Here is a 27,186-nt window from a genome sequence, read left to right as displayed (position 1 = left end):
TTTCATACACTGCCACGTTTTTGTGTTCCCCTGTATTTCTTTTTTCGCTTCTCTCGACATCGAAGATGAGGGCCTTGCAGCACGAGGGTGTCGAGGCGAGCGTCAATGAGTTGGGCGTAACATCCGGCAGCTGCGTTCACGTAGGGGAACACCGGTGCTATGACGGGGTTCCCTCAGCGCTCAACCCTTTCACTCGTTACGCCTTCCCTTCTGGAACGCCGACGTTTGTTTGTTTGAAGGATACACACCGTTACGCTTTCGTGTTTGACTCCCAGAGCATCAGAGATCACGGGAGGGATGGACGTACGGGGCGTAGCGCAATCGAGGGTTGTATGTGTACGTTTTGTGCGTACGTATGTGTGCTGACGAAGCGGCTCCCGGGAGTTGCCTTCAGTCGCAGAAAGGGGGAGGGGTACTAGCTTGGTGGGGGTGGTGGGTGGGGAGTTCGTATGAGGGGTGCGCGTTGGAAGTAACGCTCTTTGCATAACGACTGCACCCTCGCCGGCGCCACGCGGTGCGCGCGCGCTGGGGAGACGCCGTTTTCTAATCTCGCGCGCGTGCCGCCCGAGATCCCTGGAATCCGTCGGCCGCATGACGTGGCGCGAGCCCGCCGCGCGCAGCACATCGCCGGCGGTTGGCAGCGCTGGCGTCGCCGTCGCGGCGTCAGCACCGTCCTGCTCGACGGCGCCGCGTCGCGCACGCCGCCGCTTCCGAGCGATCGATGTCGGTTTCCCCTCCCGCTCGCCCCGCTCGCCCCAAGCCACTGGCTGCGTGCACCGCGAGCGACAACATTCAGCGATCGCGGCTGGTAGCGGCCCCCGGCTGGGCCGGACGAACAGACGACACCGCCGCGTCGACGCAGTAGCGGGCCAGTTGCCGTTGTGCGTGCCATGTAGCGAAACCGTTGTTGGGTTGTGAATCTTGCGTGGCGCGGTTACCAAGGGCTGCGGAGTGATCGTTACGTGTTTGTGCCCGTGAAAAAGAAAAGGGAGCACCAGCTGCGTCGACGCGAAGTGGAACACCGCGAGGAACAGCGCCATGAGGTAAGCCGGAGTCGAAGAGCACTGACCCCTCGAGAAATACAGTTCCGTGTTCAGATTGAATGGGCCCTTTCCTGCGCTTTCGCTAGCTTCTCTATGAAGTGATAATCCGTATCGCAACCGCAAATGCGAAAGGGTCGCTCGCTGCTTGATAACCGAACTAGAATGGCAGAGAACGCGACGGAATTTCTAACGAGGAATGCAGTTGCGTTGAGATTGAATGGGCGTGCTCGTATTCGATTGCGATGTTGCTTCTGGAGCGCTACTGCGAATGTAAGTATCGCTGCCTTGATTGTGATGGGCCACTTCCTGAGTGGGAATCGGACTAGACAGAACAAGCCGTGAGACAAGTTCAAGCCAACGATCGCTGGCAGTTTGACTGCGCGGAGCCGAGCTCCCTGCTTGATTGCCAGGGTGTTGGCTCACGTATTGCAACACGCGGGAATGTTGTTGATGCCACTTTGCGGAGAAAATCCCCCTGCGATTCCAGGGTCGACCGAACGCGCTCGAACTGCACCGTAGGGCGCAATATGGAGTCATAGACTCTTGTTCAAGAGAGACATTGTTCTTTTTGAATTAGATTCCATCCAACTACGGAGCTCCGAGCGTTTATCCTCGCTTTCGCGTTGCTTACGGTCTCGGTCCCGTACTTCTTACGTTTGATCTTCCGTTTTTAAATGCAGAAGCGAACCAATCATGAGGTCGCACATATTATTAGCGAAAGCAGCCGACCAATGAAGTTGTGGTGGATGGTAGTTACAAGCGGGTATTGCCAGGCGATTAAGGCTATCAATAGCTCCGAGTGGGAATATCAAGCGCCATCGCTGGGATGCCGCCACATGTCCAGCGAATCAGTGTCAACCGACGTGGAAAAAGAAAACAGCACTTACGAACGAAAAGCTTCGGGAAATCGGTCCCTGAAGCTCTCGCTGTTAACGGTTAAGTATACAGTTTGATTTACCAGTCTCGCTCTGTGCCGAGAAACTCAACGCCACAGCCGGAGCCAAGCTAAGGGAACCACGCGAAGAAACACTCACATAAAGAAAAAGAACTGTTCTTCACGCCAAGAAAAATAATAATGAAAGGAAGAGAATAGTAGAAATAAGGAAAGAAAATTGCGTTTCCTGTCGCCCCGGGCACGCGGCCTGAAATTGACATCAGCGGTTCGGCGTTTCGGGTTCATGGCCGAGGCAGCTCGATCCCAAGCTCGCTGAGCGCCGGATCTAGGAGAAAACAAATTTGTGAACTTTCATTTTTTTTTCCATTTCCTTTCCTCGGCGCTGGAGCAGTTCGTTCACACTTTGTCCTCGTGGTTGGCTGCATGTGCGCGGGCGGCATTGCGCCACGCTGCTTATTTGTCGACGTAGATGTTAATTAACATGGAGGCGACAATCAAGTTTTCTCCCAATGCTACAGCGACCCCAAACACCACTGCACGCAAGCTGGAAATTGGTAGAGTCTCAGTGGGGGCTTAAATATTTGTTTTATCCATTCGGCATTACCACAGGAGGAGGTCTCAGAGTCATAATACTGTCAGGGTGCCCCCCCATGAGTAATTAATAACATAACAATTAACACGGGATTAGCAATATAGCGATGACAACGAAGTAAGCAAGGTCAACATAGCAACTCGTTAGGAAACAATAAATGTCTACAATATATGAAGTGCGTGAGTAATACAAGCAACTAAAGTATATGCAGATGAACTCCGTTGTAAATAAAACGGATCTGATACTACAATAGCTTGGTCATATTTGGCATCCGTTGTAAGCATGTATTCGTTCGCTACACATTGATATCGGCGAGAAACGTTTTATAGTTACTTCGTTATATCTGATAAATCGTTATATTCGCGTTCGTTAGATCGAATACACAATAATGAAGAAATCTAGGGTAGTTTTGGAAATGACGAGTTTTCTTTTTTCGTTTCTCGGGGACTCGGTATGCTCGCCGCAGGCGCCAGATGTAGTGCAGTGGTCACATATTAACTCTTTATTTATATGCAGCTCAATAATTAAATTCTTTAATCTTGACTTTCCGCAACAAACGTCTCATTCGCAGATTTGTAGCCGGTCACTGGTCCGGGCGTGCCGACTTGGCAAGTTAGTAAGAATGCAGTATGAGTCTGAGAAGTCTTGAGAGATACGTCACCAATAACTGACACGAACGGCGATTCATTGGTGTTCAGTCTGTAATTCCGCACCTCTGTACGCAAAGAAGGTTCTCCGGGAAAACATAAATTGCACCACCGACGAAATTACCCCTTGATTTTGTGAAGAGATGAATATTTCGGCGCTGTGTCTGTTCCGCCGGTTAAGTACTGTTAATGTGACACTGCGTGAGCATTGAATGCAGCTTCAATTCCACAATCGCGAAATGCCGCCTGTATGCAGAGTAACCTAAGTCAGTTTGATCATTTGAGGCAAATGAGAGGGCGTCAATTAATCATTTTCACAATCTGACGTCCGATGGCGCGTAAAAATGTGACCTTTCTAACGAATTACTTGTTCGGTTCTGCAACTAATTTTGTAAGAACTGCTTAGTCATCGTGAACACTCTACGCGCCCACTAAGCGCACTCGCGATTTACTCGTACATAGCAAATGCGCATGTGCACAGATGCGTGTTTCTACGTGGGAGACGCGCATACTCGCGAGACGTAAGTGCGCATATATTCGAACAAAAACGCACACTTTCCAGCCATACTTTCGGCAACGTGACGCTCAAGAATTTCTTTACGGGGGCGCGGTATCAAAAATCGATGGAGGCGTTTAGCAGGTCGACCACAGATATACATTCCCAGTAATAAGCTGCTTAATGGGCGCACAGTCGTTTGCCCTTCTTCATTGCGTATACATAGTCTTACTTGCGAGAAAAACCTTCATTCCTCCCCCATCGGCGTAGTACTAACCAAACCATGTCTCGCCAACTGGTTCAATATGGAAGCCTGGTTCAGTGCACCATGAACATCTCGATTTCTGATTGCCATGCTATATGTGCAGCAGTTGAAAGCGGTGCACATCTTGAGTAATACACGCGAGATGAGCAGAATTCGCACTACAAACGGAAACACGTACTCTCAGAGCAACGTCTGGTTCAGGCTAGCAGACGCTATAGCCTCGACCAGACGTCGCTCAGACGCTGCTTAGCCAGATGTTGCTTAACCAGACGTTGCTTAACAAGACGTTGCTTAACCGGACGCTAACGGCTGCTCTGCGTAGCGCGGGAGGCAGTGGCGGTGTCGCTCCAAGACTTAACTGCCCGAAATGTGATCTGTGGCGCATATCGTAACTTATTGGATTGCAGTCTTTGTCGTTCTTTGTTGGCTGTATGTTCTTTTTTATCCTTTCTATAGTGTCCTTATGTATAGCATTTTGGTGTCTGCGTAGTATTTTTTTCACGGAGTGCTGCTGCCATGCCGAAATTTCTCCACGAGTTGTGAACCAGTCCAGTATATTAAAAACAGCCGTATTTCTTTATTTTTCTTCATAGTCTCCTATAATCTCTATCTATACGTAATGAAAATGAACTTTGCTTTGGATTCATAACGAATGCAGACTTCTGAGTGGCCTGCGAGGCAACGCTGCAGTGCTCTGAATCTTAAATAAATTTATGTAAGCGCACAGCGCGTTTAGGGTCGCCCATACTCAAGGATACCGCTTTAATAGATTCAATCTGACCTACAGCTTAAATTTAGCTATTTAGGCGTAGGGGCTGCAAGCATGCGATTCCTTCTACAGTTCATTTGCATACGAAGTTCCACACGAGCAACGCTTCATTATTATTTCATCCGACCCAACTTCTACAGTTCTCTTAATTCGTGGGAAAGGAAGTGAGTGGCAGAGTCAATACTTTAGACGCGGGCGCATTAGTGAGAGAACAAGCCTAAGGATTTCTTCGAAAAACCCAAACTCTGCAGCGTTAGAAAACTGGCTCATGCGCTCACCCCCAAGAGTATAACAACAACGTGGACGCCGCCACCGCGCGAACGCCACACACTGCACACAACTGGAACACGCGCGACGAGGAATCGGATAGTTGTCATTTCTTTTTTGTCCGTTAAAGTGTACGTCTCGTATAAACAAGAGCTGCGGCGCAGGAGGCAGCGAAATAACCACGGAGCGGAGCGCGGTGTCCCGAGTTGTTCTTTTTTGCAGCGTCAACTTGTCGCACTGTTTAACGCAGTCGTTTCGCGAGGGGAATCCCCGCTTTCTTCTCGGCACCAGTGGCCCCTAAAGACTTTTTGTTTTTTTCTTTGCCGTCGCGTGTTTTGCGTGCGCAAACGCGCACACGCGCCTTTACTTTGGCTCGACGTCGGATGCACGGCATCCGCCCGCCGCGGCGAGATGCGTACGTGCGTGGCAAGTGGGCGGGCTGCGGTTTTTCCGTTGACGTGCGCGTAAGTGTACGTCGTTGCGCAGGCGCCCACTGCGCGGTTTTTTGCTCGTGCCCGCGCAAAGCGCAAAAGCGCAAAGTGTGCGCGCTTTAACGCCCGGTCGGGCACCGCACCTTTCCGGCGTGGCCTTTGCACTCCGTATCGGCTACCTGAGCTACCGCTGTCAACTCTGCAAATTCTGCAGCGCGCATGTTTTCTTTTCTTTTCTTTTTTGTCGCGGCGCGCGAGAAATTGCAGCCCGGTAGTTGCGGTTGGGTTGCGTTTCTCGCTTGTGTGAATGACTTATTAGACAGTTTTAGTGGCGCGCTCGCTAACGCGCACTAACTAGCGTTACCGCTAAGCGGTTGCGTGTAAATTGCTATGGCATGTGCCGGTCTGAGCGGTGCGGACTGGACCGTAAACGCTCAGTTAAAAGCGCTCTATTAATTTTTTTAACTGACTGAACAGATTGACTGCCTCATCGGCCTTTAGCACACCTGCCGAAGTTGAAGCTATAGCCCTCCGCGGCTGCTCTGTGGCTAGGGCGTTATGCAGCGGACCACGTGATCGCGGGATCGATTACCGCCATAGGTGTGTGCGAATATATGGAACTTTCTAATATGGAATTAATTATTGTCCTATTTAGTTCGCTTCTCGAATCGAATAGTCACGATTCTAATATCAGAATATTTTCCGAATACTGTACGTCGTCGAGTATACACGATCAAGCATGAAGTTGATGAAAAAAAAAATGCGATCACTTTCATCCCAACCTCAGTGGACGTACTATACTAAAGAACTCGGCGTCGCTCACAGAGCCAGGCTTTCTAGACTAAACACGATCACTCGCAATAAAATGTCCTTTAGACACGACATCCGGCAGTGGGTATTCTTTGGTACTATACATATAAATGCAGCACCTGCGTCCTCTCACTGGCATAAATAAGAATACCTTTCATTGTAACGTGCTTTACACAATACAGGCAACATCTGTAGGGGCCATTCGAACTACATAAAGAGTGCTTTCTTTTTCTTCTTCTTTTATTCTTTCAGCAGAGTGAAACTCCTATTGCCGCAGACGACACATGCCTGGTTTTGGTCGCGGAGGTGTGTGTATATATATATATATATATATATATATATATATATATATATATATATATATATATATATATATATATATATATATATATATATATATATATATATACGGAGATTATACTGGCCCACAGCGTTAGCTTTGCAAAGTTTACTTGAAAATGCATGACCGCGTACGCTCCGAAGTTGGCGAACAATATGCGTAGTTGTTCCTAATGGTCGCTTTGTGCTTTTAATAAAGCACGCTTTATAACGTACCGTGTAATGTTATAAACTTTATATTGTTGTTAATATCGGGATGTGGAAAATTGTTGTATATTAATGGTGAGGAGGCAATATGGGCGAAAAATATTCATTATTCGATTCGATTCCATTCGCTTTTGCAACTATTTGATTCGTAATCGATTCGATCTCAAAAAGAGCGCTTGTCGCACACCCGTAATTATCGGCCCAGGCGACATCAGCCTGTTGGGGGTGGAATGCAATATCTCTTGCGTATCGTCCTTTGAGTTTGTGTTAAAGCACCCCGTGTTAAAAATTAACCGGGTGCTTGCAACCATAAAGCGTCTCTCATAGCTTGTTTGTTGCGTTGAGACGTCAAAAATGAACGAACGAACGAATAAATAAATAAATAAATAAATAAATAAATAAATAAATAAATAAATAAATAAATAAATAAATAAATAAAGTAAGTAAGTAAGTGAGTAAGTAAGTAAGTAAGTAAGTAAGTAAGTAAGTAAGTAAGTAAGTAAGTAAGCCAGCAAGCAAGCCAGCAAGCAAGCAAGCAAGCAAGCAAGCCCAGAGGGACGTCCTTATATATGACTCCCTACGGATAAATGTTCACTGCCACAGGTTCTCTGACGTGACAACGCGAGAGCTTAGTAAAAAGGCGTTGCGCGAACTGGAATTTATTACAATGTTACCTCTATTCTATCGCACAGCACACGCGCGCACGCACAAGCTCGCAAGGAGACGCAAGCGATATTTGCAGACAGCTGGCATCGCGCACGACGCTTTGATTAATTAGGCATTGCGCGTGAGACGCGTGGCGTTCGCATCTCCGTCCTTCGTCTGGTCTTTTTGTCTCCTGTCGCCTTCGCGTACAATTGCCTCCCCTTAAGTGCCGCAATTAGGCGCGCACTTCGTGCATGCAGGACGGCGCACGCGCGCTACAATCCTCGACCCACACAAGCAAGATGCCGTCTCGCTGCTCTTCCGAACGCAACCGCAAGTTGCAGCGGCGAAATGTCGGGTTACGAGCTGGCGACGTGCCAGCTCCAGAGGGTGCGCGCTCCGTGTGGTTGCGGAAGCAGTTATCGGCGCCAGCCTCACTCCCTAAACCCCACCGGCGGGGAACCCTTCTTTGCAGCCTGTGGTCGTCTTTCGGAGTTCGGTCTCTTTGCGTGCGCGCGTCTCGTAGACGGAGACGATTGAAAAGCATCCAACGCATAAAAAAAAAGAAAGAAAGAAAGAAAGAGAGAGAGAGAGAGAGAGAGAGAACTATGAAGCTCCGGAACGCGGCGTGTCTCGTGCCCATCGAAGCGAACCGCCAGCGCGTCCGTCAGGATTGGAGCCCCGTGCATTCCCATCTCACCGACTCAAGTGCAGTGCAGCCCATGCAGGGCTCGAGTGTCAGCCAACCGGAAGACTGTTTGTTCCAGAGAAGTGAAGAGGAATACTCGCCCATTGCGCGCTACTGATCGTTTTGCAACGCTTCCTTGGCGCTAAGCGTGGGGCGACTAGAAGCGGACAATGGAGGAGCGCTTCCTCTCGTACTCGTTCCTGATTTGTCCGACGCGATCCATAGCTTTACACTGCACTGCACGGCGTTGGTGAGATGGCGTGCAGAGAAGAACGGTGGTCTTCCGGTGCGGGCCCGTGGTTTCGAAGCAGACGGCGCGCGGAGACGCTCTTTCCCCGAGGCCGTCTGCCTCCGAGGCGAGTGACCGCCCGATCGAATCATTCCGTCGTCGACTCGGCGCGCGCACAATTTCAGGGCGTCGTCATCGTCGTCAGTGGGACGCGGCGGTGCTGGTGGCCCGCCTACGAACCGCGCTGGGACAGGACGGGGCCGCCCCGGGCGACTAACAGCGAGCGCGACTCATATCAGCGGGGTGAGCGAATTAAACAGCTCATCTCCCTAAAGGATGCGATAGAAAGGATGACCCGTTTGCACAGTTCCTTTTCCTTTTCTTTTTGTGTTCCGCTTTATAAATGCAGAGAACCGCACTCAGTAGCTTTAATTCAACCCCTAGATGATTACGAGTAAGAAAGTAAGGGGCAATTTCGCCCGAATAGCGAAGCATCAAAGTGCCTCAAGCTGCTCGGATGGTTTTCTAAGAATACGCGGGGGGCAACATGTTGGGGCCTGACACATCGGGCGAAGAAAACTGCTGCTGTGCGGCAGAAAGGGCGCCCTGACGGCTATTAAGCATCTCGCAAAGCGCTTCGTAATAAGGAGTGCCGCCACCGGCGTTGCAGGCGTCGGACCTCACTGGCGCACAAGATGAGCCAAGAAAAACCGTCAGCGTTTTTAGCTTGAAGTGTAGTGTTCATCAGACAACTGTGTGCTACATGGTGTCACGTGCGCACAGCTGCGCAGCAGGAACGCAAATGCGTTTGTGCGCACAAGGCTCATACAATCAGCGGAAGGCAGAACGCTGTCGTCCCAGGGTGCTATTCCGGGCGTTGTCGGGTTCCGCCATGTTGTCGAGTTGCCGGCATACTGACGGCCTCTCTGATTGGCTCTCAAATGTAGTGGCCACAGAATTTGAAAACGTGGCTGAATTTGAGAATGTCCAGAACAGCAACCCTGGTTCCACTGCAAATTGAGCATAGCGCGAGGGTCGGTGGTGCCAGCTTTTCCTTCGCATGTGGCGCTACAACGAGCCAACGAAGTCGCTAAAATTGTCGCTAGAACTGTCGAGTGAACTTCGAATAACGTAGGCGTTTCTGAACAATACATTATGCAGTAACATGACGTAAAGCATGTACTCAAACGCGTGACGTTCCTATAGCTTATATACGCAGGTTGGAAAAAGGTCCATTTACCAGCGGAGTGTAGAGGGCTTTGATATCACTAATAGTTTCTTTTTCGAAACAAGAGATGATGACAGCTGAAATCCTGCGTTTACCTTCGTGGTGTATACCTACGAATCAAACACTGGTCAAGAGGACACGGCTAACCTGTTTTCACAGCGACGCTGTATATGGCTAGCCGATTCGTCCGTCCGTCCGTCCGTTCGTCTGTCGGTCGCCTGTACGCCGAAAACTCCTCCGGCGCAGCCCCATGCGCATGCGCGAAAGAGAGATAGATAGATAGAGAAGTGCGCGACCGGCCAACTAGATAACACAAGGGCTGTTTACTCTGATCAATGACGTCACGCTACCTGGCCCAAAATTTCCATTGACAAGGCTGGCGTGATGAAAGCGGTGAAGTCAAAAATCATTGTTGCCTACTCGGGAGCATCCCCATTAGATTCTATGGTTGTCGGGCCAGCTAACATGACGCCATGTAGATCGGATTGAAAAAGGCCTTGTGCTCTCTAGGTGGCGTTGGATTAGCTGCGCCAGTAGTGACGTTGTTGCTCTCCATCGCAGCCGAGCGCGCGCGCAGCTGTTTCCCTCCGGCTCCGAAATGGGCAGGCCACGCGTCATATGTACTTTTGAGGAGCAGGCAGCTTTCGATCAGCAACGCACCGAGCAGGACCGGGAACGAGATCATCAACGCCGTGCCGATTCTGCAGCCCGGGCACAAGAACAGGCACGTACAGCCGAGGGCAAGCAGCAACTGCGTACCGAGGATCCGGCAGCCTACCAAGCCGTCGTTTAATGAACCGTCGGGATTAACCCCAGTGACAAACCACGGGGCCGCACGTTTCAGCTTCTCCGGTTAACCATGTGTGCGGAGTGTTTGGGTGGTGATTTTTTCTTAGCCCAAATTCGCAATAGGTGCGCGTTAGGTCCACGTTATGCCTGCAAGTTTTCTCGTTTAGGTGGTCGTGAAACAAGGACTAAGTTCTGCAACATGCGCTTGGTCATCGATATGACACGGCGAAGGCGATTACGTGTCCTTAGTGCACGTAGAATGGAGCGTTTCCGCAGCTCTACCCACGTGAAGGTTCGATGCGGTATTGATTTATTCGTAATCCGTGAGAAACGGAATCGGTGCTTAGAGATTCGCCAGGACAAGCTCCGCGCCCCTCGGATATCTGGACATTTTAGCATCTGATCTGTCTTATTCAATGGCGCTTTCTAAATTCCACCATAAAACTTATTTGAGTAAGCGTTGGTATGGTTAATTTACGTCTACGCTTGCGGACGTCCACTAGTCGAACGTATTCAGTAAACATCTGCAGCGTTAAGACCCATTCTAGTAGATATTGTAAATAACAGGAAAGCATGCATTTTGTGAGTCCAATGGAAACCCTGTTTCCCTCGGCGCAATCAAGCGCAGCGTACGACCTCTGTCAGTGGAGACCATCGTTGCTTCATCCGGAGTGACAAAGCCTATACGCCGCACACTTGCGGCCCTTTAGTAATAAAACGCATTCTAGAAAGCCATTTACGAAAAAATTTTCCGTCTTTCAAGTCGCTAAAATGTCGCCAATTGTGCTGTAACGTGGTTACAAAAAAAGTCGACGTTCGGCAAATAGACAAATCTGGCGCGATACGGGCAAGCAAGTAGCTAAATCTGCCCCCCCCCCCAAAAAAAAAAAAAAATAAAGAGCGAGGATTGCAACACTCGTGAGCGCGCGTCACATGCCATAGAACATGTGATTCAACAATTTTTTTTTTTAATATTCTGCAGTTGGCAGGCACTCTTCTTGAACTATGCTTTGAGTCTCGCGTACTGGTAAACGAACTAGGATTTGTTTCGGCTGCTTCTCTCTCTTATAAATATATGTGGTGACTGAAACAAACAAACAAACACTTCGACAACTCCAAATTCGGCATCCGCTTGCGAAGCGTGACCTGTTCGTCGATGCACAACCGCGCAACGCACGAAGTGTCAAGCAAATGTATATTTCATAGGACGATCTAGAAAAGGATGTCCGCATCTCACAATCACGCTTGAATGCTATTGCAAAGAGGAGCGCAGAAGCGTTGCGGCAAAAAAGGAGACCTAGACAGGAAAGGACACTTTTTCCCGCAACGCTTCTGTGCTCCCCTTTGCAATAATCACGTCAAACCAACTAGCCTATCTAACCAACTAGCCAACTAAAGCAACTAGTCAACTAACCAACTATTCTAACACTGAAATATGCATAGGCCCCCGGCATACCGACGTGCGCGCTTTTCGTTGCTGATGATGTATGCTGAGCACGATGGTGATGATCATGATGATGATGGTGGTTTATTCACATCCATTTTGAAAACAGGCCGTGACAAAATGTCACCTAGCCTGCTTGAACTAAGCAGGTATGCCGTACGTGCTTATTGTTCTAGTATTTTGCCGACATCTCCCTAGTCCTTTCGCTCTTCCTTAAAACTTCTGTATCTACCGTTAGCCATGTCTGTAACGGTTCCGCTCCTATCAATCTGTTCCCTGCTTTTTTTCCCGCCAAAAGTCTAAACTTCTCTTGCTTATAGCAACTGCTGACCGGTTAATGCTTCCATCCGCTTCAAATGCCAGCACTTCTGGTTGGGGGACGTTATCTACGGGTCTCACTTGGTGGATGCCTTCGCATTATCTTAGAAGATGTGCTGAGTGGTCTCCACATTTTTGCTGAAGGACACACGTGCCTCATCGAGTTGCGATTATTTTCTCCGGTATGTTTTTGCCCATAGGCAACCAGCTATGGCCTCAAACAGCAAGGCACGTTTCTTTATGCTATCGTGCAGATTTTCCTTTCTCATTTCTTTCTTGCCATCCTGGTAAATCTTCATTGACATTTTTTTTCCTTTCTATCCTTGGAAACCAACTTCATGTCTATGTGCTTCTTTCACTTTCTTTGGGACTCCTAGTCACATATTTTCACTTTCAATTACTGCGTACTTGGTTGACAACTGTCTTGACCTCTTCCTTCATGGTGTGTCGGCCCATTTCTTTCCATTCATTTGTCTGAGGTCTTCCTTCAAAACCAGTCTTGCTCTGCGCTTCTATGACATCAAAGGAAGCCCAACCGACGTGATCTTGCACTGGCTTGCTCTGCGCTTCTATGACATCAAAGGAAGCCCAACCGACGTGATCTTGCACTGGCTCGTTTGTCGTTTTACCGTGGGCCCTCAAAGCCAGTCGGCCCACCACCCTCTGTTTAATCTCCAACCACGACAAGATCTATGATTCATAGCCCAGAATTACAATTGCGGACGTCAGTGCTGGCACCATTATTCTTTCGAATTTCGTCACACTACCTCGTATTTACTGCAGCCCCAATGTGCTCTATGTTTAATTATTAGTGCATTTCCATTTGCTTCTCATTTCTAGATTATCTTGGAGGATGATTCAGCAGATTTATGCATGTATTCGCTCCTGTGTATTCGCCCAGGTGCTTATATCGCTTGACTATAGACATGACTTGATGTTGTATTGGCATTACGTCATTACTCGTCACTTTAGTAAAGACCATAGTTCCCGAATTCTTTGTGCGAAACTTAAGGTCAAATTGTGTCGCTACATTGCCACACATATATATTCGCAGGCCTCTGTGAATCACTCGCATTGTCCACTAGTCGCGCTACATTACGTACATACACCAGCCCAGCGACCTTCTGTTGCAGTCGTTGCTCATCACTGATGTAAGATAAATCAACACGGCAACATAACGCTACAAATAACTACTTCCCAAAGCACGATTAACTGTATTCTTGGATAGCCACATAGGCTGGTTTTCCACCATTTTTTTATAACATTAGGTCGTCGTATAGTATTTATAGCTCGTCGTATAATAGAAGTACAGTGTGTAGAAATCCGTAACTCTAGATCAAAAAAGATATCGCACTGTTGTAAAGTGCATCTATTAGAGCATCTAAAGCAGACAAATTCGATATATGAATTTACAGCTTACGAGAATTTGTTAGAATGATTACGAGCGTATTGTAAAACTCCTACTCACATACTAGTGTTATATATAAGAGATGTGTATATTACACCATATTTCTCTGCATTAGACGTATTATTAATTAAAGTTTACATAATTGTGATATCTTTTTTTCACGGCTGTGTTACAGAGCTGTCAACTAGACAGCGTTTGAAAATTTTAGCGATCTACAATAATTTGTATTAAAAAATCAACGACGCAAATATGGAATTCACTCCCAGCTGCCACTACATCCAGACTTCTTTCTTTTAAATTCAGGAAATATAATCAAATTTCAACGTAGTGGTTCCCGAGAAAATTTGATTTCTCCGTCCCCGTGTATTTTACATAGGAGCCCCCCGAACTAATGCTTCCTCTTCGCACCTTCGCTGTAAAAGAGGGCGCAGAGCATGGTAATGCAGTGTAACTCCCATCAGCTATCGGGGACATTGAAGTGCTAGTTGTACTCCAGCGTACACTCTTAGGCAAAGGAGGCATTGCTTTAACGTTGCGAGCCCGGTACTTCCTAGACACGAACGACTTGCGCGTTATCAGCTTGACACAGCATTCTCGACAGCAGTGTAGCGAGCGCCAAGTTTTCAAATAGGAAATCCGCTTCCAGTAGTCACTAGAATTTGACGTTCTCTCTCAAATGAAAAAAAAAATTCATTAAAATTGGTCCAGGGGTTATCTCAGGAAAGCGTTTCTGCGTTTTACATGTATTTGAAGAGGCCACGTCGGAGTTCGGCCCGAGCTAAAGCTTCCTCTTAATTTGTTCTTCATTAGTGGCAAACATGACAGGCATGTAAAGCGACGTTGCATTGAAAACTGTTACCTTAAAGGATCTGAAAGAAGCTGGGAGAAGTTTGCCTTACTTACTTAGATGTTATGGTTGCCTGTAATGTTAATTAAATATCTAGAGAAAACGTTCACACCAGCCAGAGCTGGCAAGGAGGCTTTTCAAGATAGCCTTTGTTAGCGGGGCAGGTTTACGTGGCTCCGTGGACGCTGATGCAAATATATATATAACGGTGTGGACTTGGACACTTCTTTCAAAACGTGCCGTGTGTACAAAGCGTCGTACTTTGTGTATGTTACGTATGTTGTGTATGTATATTAATGTGCCGCGATTGTGACTCAGTGTTCGTGTTGTTTCTTGTTGAAGTAAATTTTTTCTAAATACATATGGGATGTGTAATGTCTCTATTGGCATCTTCAAAGGAACAATAAATACATGACGATGATGATAGCTTCTATGTTAAGCCTTCCCGGTCCTCACTCCACTGCCATAGCTGGATACAAAAGTCACAGGCCTGCGCGGCACACGCAGCATAAGCTGAAAGTGCGGCTCCATAGGGACTCCATTTTCGGCACCACGCACTACAGGGTCTTTGCGGCGAAGTCTCTTCGCCTCTTTTTGACGAGAACGATCTGAACTGTCTGCCCTGCGTCGACGGCGAGCTGCATCTTGCGCTGCGTCTTGTGCTGTGGGGGGGGGGGGGGGGGGGGTATTCTATAAGAGTCCACCTAGCGGATTGTCCATTTCGGCCGCTGCTGATTGGATGCAGCTGTGCGAGAGAGGAAGAGACGAGCGGCCCTAGCCAATCAGCAGCGGCCGAAATGGACATTCCCCTAGGTGGACTCTTACAGAATACCCCCCCTCCCCCCTGCTCCCTGCACAGTGGTCTGCTGGGCCCGACGTTGCCTAATTGCAGCCGCGCGAGCAGCTCTACGATTCACTTCTTCAGCAGAGATCCGTACCTTGCGAGGAGGCGCCGTAACGTGTACCGAAGAGTAAACACCGGTGCCCAGACTACGTGGCGCGCATGTCACGTCCCTTGACCCGTGGCACGATACGGTACTGATGATGGTGATGGTTAATTGGCATCCCATTTGAAACGGGGTGGTGACAAACAGTCACCTAGCCTGCTTGAGTTAACCAGGTCTAGCTACAGTAGCATGCAACTGCTATATGTAACTGCTACCTGTCGGGACACCTGGTGGGAGATAACGCAACTGCAATTCAATGTTTGCACGTATGTGAGGTACGCGGTGCGTATGCCACATCGCGTGACAAGTGGCACGCTACGATGCTAGTGAAGATGATGAAGATTTATTGGCATCCACTTTGAAGCAAAGCGGTGACAAACAGCCACTTCGCCTGCTTGATTTAATCACGTATGCCACGCAGGTTTCCATTACAGCAATATTTATACATGTCCACAATCGTCTTTTTTCCTTCCTCAAGAGAGAGAGACAGAGATGAAGCGGAAAGGCAGGGAGGTTAACCAGATATTAGTCTTCGGTTTGCTACCCTACACTGGGGTTAGAAAATAGGGGTTAGAAATAGGACAGAGAGGAAAGGGTTAAAAAAAGAAAAAAATAATGCACACACAGAGGCACACTCACAAAGGGCGTTCCAGTTAGAGACGTTCACAAAGGCCGGTAGATCGCAAGAAACGAAGAAGCGCTTGCACGGCTTTCTTCTGTGACGTTAGGTCCTGTCGACGGTGTAGAATTCCTTCTTCCGATAGTGGTCGGTCGTCCACCTGGTTGAGGTCGCGTCGAAGGGATTCCCTCTGTGGGCTGTACTGGGGAAAATCGCACAAAATATGGACAATCTATTCTTCATGGCTGCGGTGGTCACAGGTTGCCGTGCCGGCGATCCATATGCGGAACGCATAGACTTTGGTGAAAGCAACGCCCAGCCACGGTCGATAAAAAAGCGTGGCGTCTCCACGGCGAAGCTTTGATGGGACTCGAAGGCAAACCGAGTTCCTAGAGGACTTCCGGTTAAGCCCTCAGCAGCAACGCAAGTTACAATAGCTTATAAACTTACAGGACCCTCCAACTGGTACCAGTTATGTTGGGGATTTCGAGTGTTTGAACAACAACAACAAAAAACCACAACAACAACAACAACAACAACAAAAAAAAAAAAAGGCCCATGAGTTCGACGCATGGCGCACGTTTTTTATATCTGAAAACATCAAGACTATGTGCCTACGGTATACTATGCGGCAAAATACTTCTTTTTTTCATGGCTAACTGGACTCTCAAAAATGGCGGACCGGAAGTTCCCTGGGGTCATGAACGCACTGTTGCCACATCGCAGATGAAAATTGGTACGTGGTGGCCCTCAGTATGGGTTGAACGGGCAGCTTGATGGGCCCGTTCATTGCCGATAATCCCGCAATGACTTGGAAGCCATTGTAAACTTATTTCATGGCCTGCGTCACTTATATGGTGCATCGTAACTGTAATCTGAAATACTAGTTGTCGTGCGGTACGCGTCGTGAAGGTGACAGTAGAGACTGCAGTGCCGCCTTTTTATCGCAGAAGATCGTCCACTTGTGTGGCTTTTCGTCACCGATGCAATGAGGGGCGGTAAAGAGCGCTGCCATCTCTGCTACCGTCTATGTTGTCGCGCATGTGTCGTTTTAAATTTGACGGTTGTAACTTTCGCCGGTACCACGATTGCCGCACCGGAGCTGTTTGACAGGACAGATCCATTAGTGTAGATATGCGTAGAGTCACGGTATAGTCATCCGCAGTAAGCTCAAAAACACTAATACTCATTAGATAGAAAGACAGACACTGTTTATTCGGACGTTTTGCAAACCGCTCTACAACTTCCTAATTGGAATTTTCTTGCGTAACTTCGTTGCTCGAGAAATTGGTTAATTAATCTAGACTAATTATCTAATTCAGCAAAATAAAGATAGCGCGACGCAGCACAGACAAAAGTGAGCAACACACATTTGGTCGCCTCGTCTTAGAGTGCGTCGGCGTGTTTTTAAACTCTGGCAAAAGTTAGCTGAAACACCCTGTATATATAGACACGGCTATCGACACGAGAGAACAGGGCCCACGAGTGCCACAGGGAGAGGCAAGGTCGATTAACGAGCGCTGCTGGCCCCGATGCAGCCGTGTCGTTTAGACAGGGGCACGTGTTCGCGCTGTTGGCCGCGTTACCGGAAGCGGAGAAAGATTGGCAAACTTCCGTTCGCGATCGAGGCTAAAGAACGACCCACGCGAAGAGCGTTCTCGCTTCTTTTTTTTTTTTCTTTTTTTTGTGTCTTCCTCGTCGATTCGTCGCAATGTCGACGCCGCTGTTTATCGTAGTTGTTAATACGTCTTGCGCCTTTAACATCTTCTAGTTTCGTCCACCGGTTCCGGCTTTAACACGTTTACGAGATACCTTTTCAAGCAAGATACCAATTCTTAATGTGCCCGAAAATTTTCACGTCTGCATTGCTGAACCGAAAGAGACATCAGATAAAGTGAATTATTAATTTGCGTGGCGAAAGCGTGGCGTTTTGCATGGTGTCTCGAAAGTTAAGCGGCAGTTTCTCAGGATTCTCCTGGCAGCTTTACAAGAGCCGAGTAAAGCGCCTGTAGCATATAGGAAAGCGTTAATATACGCAGCGCTAGACCACAAAAAAGCAGAACAAAATGCTCTGTGAAGTCTTTTTCTCCCAGACTGCTGTACGAGGATGAGGCAAGACTCGTTCGTCATGTAGCGTCGCATGGACATGCAAAAAGCGAAATCAGAAAACATCAAAACCGGAGTCAACTGCTTTGCGCAGACGGGCGACTTAACAGAGAACTTGGGGCTCCTCTCTGAATATACCGGAAATGAGAAATTGGTTTTCCTAGCGAGGGGCACTGCTCCACATTTGTTGAGGTTTGTTGCACTTAAAACATGATAAGAAATAAAAATTTAATAAAAATAAAAATAAAAATAATAAAAATAAAATAAAAAAAATTTTGGTAGGGGATGTTTCACTTAGTAGGTAAATTTTCTATTAAAAGATTCTTGGAACTTGCACATTTTCCGAAAACGAAACTATCAGGTTTCCAACCCTAACTCAGCAATGAAGAAGGATATCACAATTCAGGTGTAAGACATCACCCAGGTGTAACACTTTTGCGAATTCCTTGTAAACTAGGTATCTAATTCATGTACAGCAAGAATTGATATATCAATTTTGTCGGCTTTGGGGTTCTAACCGAACTGCGATATCTATTCGTGGTGCAGGGCTACGAGTTCGTAAACTTCGCGCTTCTATTCATTTTTCAAGCTTACCAATTTTCGAAATTTTCTTTTAGAACATCGAGGCCCTATCGAAATTTGGCTTCCAACAATCGCTAGTATTTTATTTCTCTATCAATTTCAACAAATTCCATTAAAAGCGGTCCAGGGGTTATCTCGGAAAAGGATTTCTTTGTTCCTTTCTCATTCTCTTGGGTTGCCACGCGGCATAACGTCAGTATGTAAATAAATATAACCATGCAGGCCAGTTTCGTAAAGATGCTGCAACAGTGACATATAAAATGTGTAGTCCATATTACATCGTTCATTGTCTTCAGCTTCATCGCTGTTAAATTTCACACCTTCAAGTACACTTTCGCAACTCTTCTTTGTCTCAGGGTGCGTCTAAAGTAGTTGGCGGGCGTACGCTGCTGACGCAGGAGCGTAGCACCTCGTACGTTGGACAGTGCCTTCTGTGTTTTACATGTATTTGAATAGGCTGCATCGGACTTGGGACCTTGCTAAAGCTTCCTCTTAAGGATGCGATTAAAGTGTCAGTCTCTGTCCGTTCCTTATATTATGTTAATATTTTTATGTTAATATTACGTTTTTTGATGCCCCGTGAAGAAGGAGTATAGCCATGGCAACTGCATCGTGACTAAGTTCGCCCCCCCCCCCTTTTCTTTAAATGCGTAAGCATTTCTATGTTTAGCCAACGAGAAAACCGTCCCACCGTCCATCCCGTAAGACGACTGCTTTCGAGATAGCGCCCGCAGCCGCGAGAGAATTCACCTTCGTGCTGCCTCTCGCTACAACGCCAACGAAGCGGCGGTGAACACAGCTCACACGAAGCTATCAGCACGCGGCGCACTCAGCCACTTTCGCAGATCCCCTTCGGGATACGCGCACGCGTCCCTTTTCAACGCTAAGTAAGCGGCGAGAACACAGCGCACGAAGCTATCAGCAGTCGGCACTCTTTGTCGGCGTCGTAAATCGCTTTCAAGGTGCATGCTGCCCGCGCGGCGGTGCCATACGAAGCCGCCGCCTGAGTACATTTGGTCACGGCTCATAATAGTTCGACGCGGATGGACAAGACGCTTAAGAGCGATCGATGACTCCTTATAATGATTGGAACGTCATCAGCGCACCTGGCGCCGCCACCTGCGGTACATTGCTTGCGTCATCAATGCTCCTTGCGCCGCCGTCGGCACGAATTCGTGTCGCCACTGCGCTGTCGTTAGTACCGGCCTGATCAAGTTTCATAACTTTGATAATGACACCGGACTGCGTGGAAATGTGCGATTTGTACAATGCTTACGCGTATTTTGAAAACTCCCGGGAGGAGTTTCTGCGTGAATTTTTAAAAATTATGTGACGAAATATGGGAACTAAGTGCCATACCTTTCTTTTTCAATATAAGTGAACTTTATTAAAATTGTTTTATTGATTGATTTGAAATAAATAACATTATTGATTTTAGTGCTCTCTAATGTTTAACATTAGCCCTAATTACTCATACTTTTGCCCCTGTTTATCACGCCCAACATGGCACGGCCACAATTTTCAGATAGCACCATATTTTGCTCGTACTACGCTCTTCCGGAATCCCTTTTTTGACCGCACTATCCCACAATGAAACAACTTGCCTGAATATGCGCTGATGATTTATGATGTAAAAGCGTTTGAGAGTGCATTATTGAACCCTTTTTCTTTGATGTTGATGCTGTATTTACCGTTTGGCCATAATTGTCCTTTGGGGTTATCACTAATTTTTGTTTCCCTAGGCATGACTTTGTGGCATGATTTTGTTTTGACCTAAGTTCTTTTGTATCTTGTTGTAGGCTAGCCTCTTTGGTCATCGGACTGCAGTACATTTTAAAAAATTGCGGCAGAGCCCACCTTGCCATGACTGTCGACGATAATGCGTTAGCGTTGAATCAATATAGCGGCACGGAGTATTGCCGTCGTCGGTACGAGTTACGTATGAGGCGTGCACTGCAGCGGGACCCCTCTTTCGCGCTTCCCTAAGAACATTATGCGCCATCTAGCGCCGCCGCCGCGAAGCCTGTGCGTGTCCTCTGAAACGCGTGGAACGCCGGTGCGCGCGATCGCTGAGAAACGCGTCGCCTGGCAACCGCGCTTCCCTCTCGCGCTTCTTTCTGGACGCACTGCACCATCTGGTGGCGCTGCCGAGAACTCCGCGCGTGGCCTCCGAAACAAGAAGCGTGGGTCGCCGGTGACTGCGAACGCTGAGAGTCGTACCCTCGCTTGCCCGCACACCCAGTGACACATACTCAGTGACCGCAAGTTGGCGAGAGGTTTATTGAAGAGTGAAACATACCTAGCGCGTTTATGGCGCAGCCTGCTATAGAGCATTGGGTTGCTGTCCCTTGTAACGTGGGTTCGATATCGGCGTTCATCGAATAAATTTAAGGGTTGATGTTTGTCGCTGTAGAGTCGGACGTTCCCAGCGACGATTGCCTGGTTACCCAAGTATTGGCATCGAAGAGGTTCATCGAAGACCAGCACAGACCTCGAGTGGCACGTACACAGTGCTCCAATCCGGCGTCAGAGTTTCTTCGAATGCCCGTACGTACCCGGTCCCACTTCTACAGGGGCATAGGGTAGGCGTGAAAGAGGTTACTCGAAGAGCGGCAAGTATGTACACGCGGCACATACTCACTGACCCAAGCTGGCTACGATGGTTGGTTTAGAACCCTGTTCCACCAGCACAGCAGCCTGATCCGCTTGGCCATTCGACTGTGGACTACCCAGTGCACCCTGGTAGGCGGGAGAATGGTTAGATACAAACATAGACAGATATAATAATAGAAACGTAAATACAAACATAGACAACCCCCGAAAGTGCGTGAAGCATTATAAGAATACTAACGCATTAATAAATAAAGTTAAGGAATTTGAAAGCACATTTAGCCCCAGCGAGCAAGGACAGAAGGGAGACGACACCACAACCCCTCTGTCCTTGTTCGCTGGCGCTAAATATGCTTTCCAAGTCAGTTTACCAACATGCCCAACAAATGGCGGCAATGCTGAAAGTTCAGGAAAGCCACCTATTAGGCCAGGAGTTTCAACTAGAGTTGTGCACGGAGGGTGTCTCGGGGTATACTAGTGGTACCCAACTGCATACACAGCGCAGTCTGCAACGTTAGGCATGGAACACGGATTTTAATGCAAATAGATGACCGCACAGTCACAATCTTTGTACCTCAAGAACAAACGAAAAATGTCTGAAGGGACGGTCAGGGCAGGGCCATACTTTGGCTAAAATATACGGCTTCCTGGGTGCCTCGCTGGATCGCGAAACAGTGTCTTGCAGCCGCTTTCACCACCAGGGGCCTGTTCCTGCAGCCTGACATCGCTCCCTGACTGCAATACAGAACACAGGCGGTTTAAACGGCATCGCGATCGATAGTTTAAGAGTCAAAAGAAGCGGGGAAAATTGTTGCGGGAGGACATTGGTTTGCACTTTGGTGCAGCGTCACAAAAAAGCGGGAACTTGTCGAGGTGGCTGCTAGCTTTCGCGATACATAAATCTTCAGATGCCATGTTTCAACGTCAAGATTCGGCTCTCCGTGTTCGTGTTTTCTTTCTTTCTTTCTTTCTTTCTTTCTTTCTTTCTTTCTTTCTTTCTTTCTTTCTTTCTTTCTTTCTTTCTTTCTTTCTTTCTTTCTTTCTTTCTCAACTCGGCGCATTCCAAGAGGAGTGGTTGATAGTACAAGTTTATAAAATCTATAACTGCACATCACCTGAGTTTAGTTATTTTCTGGAGCGAACAGACAAGTCAGACAGTTCGCGCCTGTTAGGAGTGCACTAGAGCAAAATGTTAGGCTGAACTATGTTTGTAGATTTGTTTTCAAGGAGAGAGAACCGGGGACTCTCGCCTTGAGTACAGAAATCGACATGCGAGAAAAATGACGTGAAACAAGTGTATAAGAAAATAAAATAGCTTTGGGTCTTCACTGTGGACGAGTGCGACGCAAAAGTAGGCTTTTAAAATGTCTCAACCGTTTGCTAGAAAGTTGGCATACTTGGAGAAAAGTTAGGTTCGGGTTTCGTTCCCTATCTCGAACTCGTTTTCTGGTTCTTTCGATTCCCATCTAAGCGCACACCAACTCAACGTGCATATATCAGGGTGGATGAAGACGTCGTCGACGGCACGATAATGGCAAGACGGCCGACACGTCGAGATCTCACCGCGTTAGAAGCCTGGGTGGGTCGTCGGGTGCTTCTGTTCACTCTGGTTACTTTGCTTCTGAGAGGAAATCGAGTTTATTGAATGATGCATATGTATCAACTGCTTCGTGCATCAATTCCTGTTTTAGATGGAAAGTGAGTGAAATAGTACTGAAAGGAATACGCAAAACACACGCACAATCGCGCACACAAACGCACGCACAAAAATGTAACGTACGATAACAATAAACACCACGAACAAATCAAATCCAGATATCGATGAAACGCTATATTTTGAGCAGGAAACAAGCCCATAACTTCTATCGCACTAAGAAAAAGAAAGTGACTCACCTATCATGCAGTGATCATACATTTGTATTTTTAAGGCATATTGTTTATAGCCAGTAGCAAAAGTTTCGGGAACGCCGGTTTCAAGGCAAATGCAGCCTGTGGGCCTTGGATCCGCAGGCGTTCAAGTTTTTTGCTTATGCCATGTTCCGTAAGCTTTCGTAGCCGACTGTACTTATTCAGAAAGCTGTGCATATGGAGGTAAACTCCATGCCTCACTTGTCATGTTTATTGCGTGCAGTCCTTCATGAAGCAGTTTGTGGCATTTTTGGTCTTTGCTTCTTTGTGTCCTCTCGACGTTTGATGTCGGCATAAATGTTTGGATTGATTTGAAAAAAAAACAAGTTAATTAATCAGTAGCATGCTGCGTCAGTGCGTTTTATTCATCCGGCTTCACTCTTTTCAACGGCTTTCTCAGACGTCTCGATGGCTAGCTAACTTCGTAAAATTGTCATCGGATCACGAAGCCAAATAATTTTTTATTTAGGATGACACTATGGTATATGTAAACTTTGTAATATTTCATGCAGTCTTCATAAATAAATCTGAAATCTGAATCTTTAATATGAGAGGGAAGTGGGAGAGAGAGTTTAACAGGGAGGGAGGAAGCGGAGGCAAGCGGCGGTTGGTTGGTCACCTTTATTTTATTAACTATATGCAAGAAGATGTTCGTGCCTTAGACTGCGCCGGCTAGACCTTGTAATTCATAAATGAACTAAAATAGTGTCATACAAACAATGTAGAAAAAGGCTATGGTGGCAAAAGTTCAGAAGTTCCCACATAGATAATAAAAATGTGTTTCTGTGAAGTTCACAAAATGTGAGTGTTCGTACTGAAGTACAAATGGCGTCCTTCACTGTGGAATAAAGCAGCGCAGACGAACACGCATACACAATAAGCTCGAGAACACGATAACAGAAGCATTACGGAAACACGATTGTGTGAATATGCTAAAAAAAAAATGAATTACTCCTACAAGTACCATGTCGCGATCATAGGTACAATAAGAGGATTTCGTAGCTCACAGTTATTCTTTACGCGACTGCTGCACTATGTTGCAGGCTTCCTGACGATCATAGCAGAAATGGGTTGCCTTTATTTGGAATAGCAGAGCAAAGCTGTCAAGGCTAATCGGCTAAACAATATGGAAAGGTTATCGAGCGTGTACGGTTACACGTTAATGACTGGGCGTGTCAAGATGTCCTTGCCAGGGGCCTGTGTCTGAACTCTTAGCTGGGTTGCCTGCACACGTACCGTTTGTTAAGGGAGTAATAGGCAGCGTCTCCAATATAACAGCCATGACGTCAGCGATCGATTCGGCCCACGGCAGTACGACACAAAACATAATTTCCTTCGAGATTGAGTTGTATTACTCTGAGGGAAGGGCGGTGGCTTTATGTGAGCTAAAGCCTTGAAAAAAGGAAAGAAAAACTGACAACTGGAACGCGAAGGTGTGTTCAGTGCCTCGCCGAAATTCGCACACAAAGAGCTCGGAGCTTCTGTAAACTTCCGCCACCGGAATCGGTGCCGCCAGTCTTTCCGGAAATCAGCCTCGTGTTGTTTATGTGCGTCATATCTGTTCCTCTAGCAAGCGCCGCTGTGTGGGCTCCGTGATCAAACATGTCTTGAAGACGGCCTCACCTGACGGGAACTCAAGAATACGTGCTGTTTCGTATAGTGTGTTCTACGGGTTTCTCGAAGTGCGCTCTGGCGTCGCTACGAAGGTCGTGTAAGACCAATGGTTAGACCGTACCTGCGCGTTATTGCTAGCATAAGCGGACAGCGTTGGCGATTACGAAGCCAAACTGACGGCTGCTGTGTACCCGCTTATTGTATTAGCAAAGCTTTAAATAAAGTTGTCTTCTGTGACTTTCGTAGCACTGCCAGTGGCGTTCTGTAAAGACCAGTCGGATTGCCCCAGGCTGCAAACAACGTTCACTTCCCGATTGCGTTCCAGAAATGCGTCTCAAGCTCGAACGCGTCCCTCAGCGCACACAACAAGCACTTCTTTTTTCTCTCCTCAGTGTCGGCGAAAGGACTGCGAACTCCGAAGGCCCTCGCTCAATTGACCTTCCGAGTCGCAGGCATGCCCGAAGGTCCCGCCGAGAGCCAGCGGTCGAAGTTCCCAAGTTTCCTGATCGCCTTCTTCCTCTCGTGCGCGTCGCCTGAAAGGTCGCAAGACCTTCCGCGGTGACCTTAACGGAGAATTATTACGTGCCGACCGAGAACTCGCGGAACGGTGGCGGGAGGGTGCCGTCAGTTTAGCTCGAGTCCCCTCTTTCGGCCGTCCAACCTTCCCCGCTCCGAGGGGGTGGTGTTCCGGGGGGGGGGGGAACCGGTGTTCGGACTCCGAAGACCTTTTCCCCTCGCCTTCGCAGTCCGCGACGCGGGTGTCGCGCGCGGACTTGCGTGCGTGTTCTAGGGGGGGGGTGGAGATGGGGGGGGGAGGGGGAGAGGCCTTCGCGTCGCCACGCGCCGTGCTCTAAATATACGGCGCGCTTTCTGAGCCAGCGCTGGTCCATTTCGGGCAGCTCTCGGGCTCCTACGCGACCGCGGTCCGCCGCCGCTGGAGGCGACGCGCGCGCGCGGCGACCGACCGATGACTTGTCGCCCGCCGCACGGGGCGCGGCGTCGGGCTCCGTTCAGCGGCGTCGATGGACGAGCACGACGAGTCGCGCCCTCTCGGCCTGCGGGAGAGTTTGCGAGAGCCGGCGGCTCCCCGCTGCAGGCGCTGTGGCTCGACGTCGTCTTGTGCACGCCGCCGCTCCTTTCCGAAGGACTAAACGTGGATTAATAAGCGTCCCCCGTGTGGCTGGCGTCTGACCTGCTGTAGCGGTGAGTGGCCTGATGAGTACTTCATTCCTGTGTAGCGATTGAATTGACGGGGCTCTTGCGTTGGGCTCGGCCTGCTAGCGGTGTTACGCTGACGACCACGAGGTTGAAGGCAATTTGTTTGTTTCCGACTCCGCGCCCCGACTTTATTTTGACGGCGTCGAAATGCAAAAAGGCAAAGGTTCTTGTATGTGGTCGCCGATGAGCCTCGGCATTAGAATGCAGATGCGACCAAAATTCACCGGTAGACCCGAACCGGAATTTCAATTTGCGCAAGTTGGTTGAATCTCATAATTAAGCGACCCGAAAGCTTCTGTAATGAAAGCGCGTTCTTTTGTCCATAAAAGTTTGCGGTGGCTAGTCAGCGTTCGCGCATGCAAATCTCTCGTTTTGCCGTACGCTCTTTCCTCCTCGGCTTCGTGCTTTTGCGCTGCTCTCTTTTTTTTTATCATGCCTAACCATAACATTCCTGACCTTGCAGCAGAGAAAAAAAGTGTTTGTTGTTATTATTTCGAATTAAATGTAGAGTCTGGTACTCAGGCTATAACCCTAAACAGAGCTTCGGTCTGATCTCAGACGCTGTAAATATTCAGCGCAGGATATGCGTTCCTCGAGTTGGGTTGAGGAGCTTTCAAGTCGCGGAGCGTAAACTACAAAGTGCCAGACAAGCAAGTGCTGAAATAAGGGCTTTTAATTTCCACGTCGGGCCACGTCAGATAATTATTTACACCGCACTGATATCTTCGCTAACCACGAAAACACAGCGACGAGGGCCGGTGTATACTGACATCCACGACGGAGGTCTACTTCGGCCCTAGAATGACTTAGCGGGTATTGCGATTTCGCGCATTTTTTGTGATGCTTCCTGTCCTTCGATCGTAGGCGTACTCGCACTCGTTCTGCTCGTAACGTGTTTAGAATGCAGCCGGTTGACCCACCTCGCTTAGTTTAAAATAATGCTCACACGTATAATGAAAGTTGTAGGAACTCTAGTAAAAGTTTCTCGAGCGCCACAGGATGGCAGTTAGCGAGTGTGAAAGCGAGGAAACGCTTATCAGCTGTCTTTAATCTAGGCTACGGAGATAGTCTCGAAGCGCCAGACGCTGCGTCATCGACGTTATCGTGACGAAACAACACAGAGAAAAATTGACTGACGTATAGCATAACGGCAGGGCTAGGTGGGATGACATTGCTCGCAGTGGAAGAAACAAGAGTGCTCAGCGCATTTGTTTTGACTGCGCTC

The 27,186-nt window shown here is 48.0% G+C and overlaps 1 protein-coding gene across 2 annotated transcripts in view; it reads left to right on the top strand.

Moving 5' to 3' along the window:
• Positions 1-628: 628 nt before the first annotated feature.
• LOC142557108 (FYVE, RhoGEF and PH domain-containing protein 2-like) overlaps positions 629-27,186 on the top strand; it is a 75,306-nt gene continuing 48,748 nt past the window's right edge. The window contains exon 1 of one of the 2 annotated variants that reach the window (XM_075668717.1): positions 629-1,043. The gene's annotated coding sequence lies outside the window, so the exon portion shown is untranslated. Of the gene's footprint in view, positions 1,044-25,670; positions 25,947-27,186 lie in introns of those variants that run through there. The other variant, XM_075668718.1, reaches the window with a different exon arrangement.

Source organism: Dermacentor variabilis, chromosome 9 (genome assembly GCF_050947875.1).
Source record: "Dermacentor variabilis isolate Ectoservices chromosome 9, ASM5094787v1, whole genome shotgun sequence".
Lineage (NCBI taxonomy): Eukaryota > Metazoa > Arthropoda > Arachnida > Ixodida > Ixodidae > Dermacentor > Dermacentor variabilis.
Note: the sequence above shows the minus strand (reverse complement) of the source record. Positions and strands in the feature narration are given on the sequence as shown.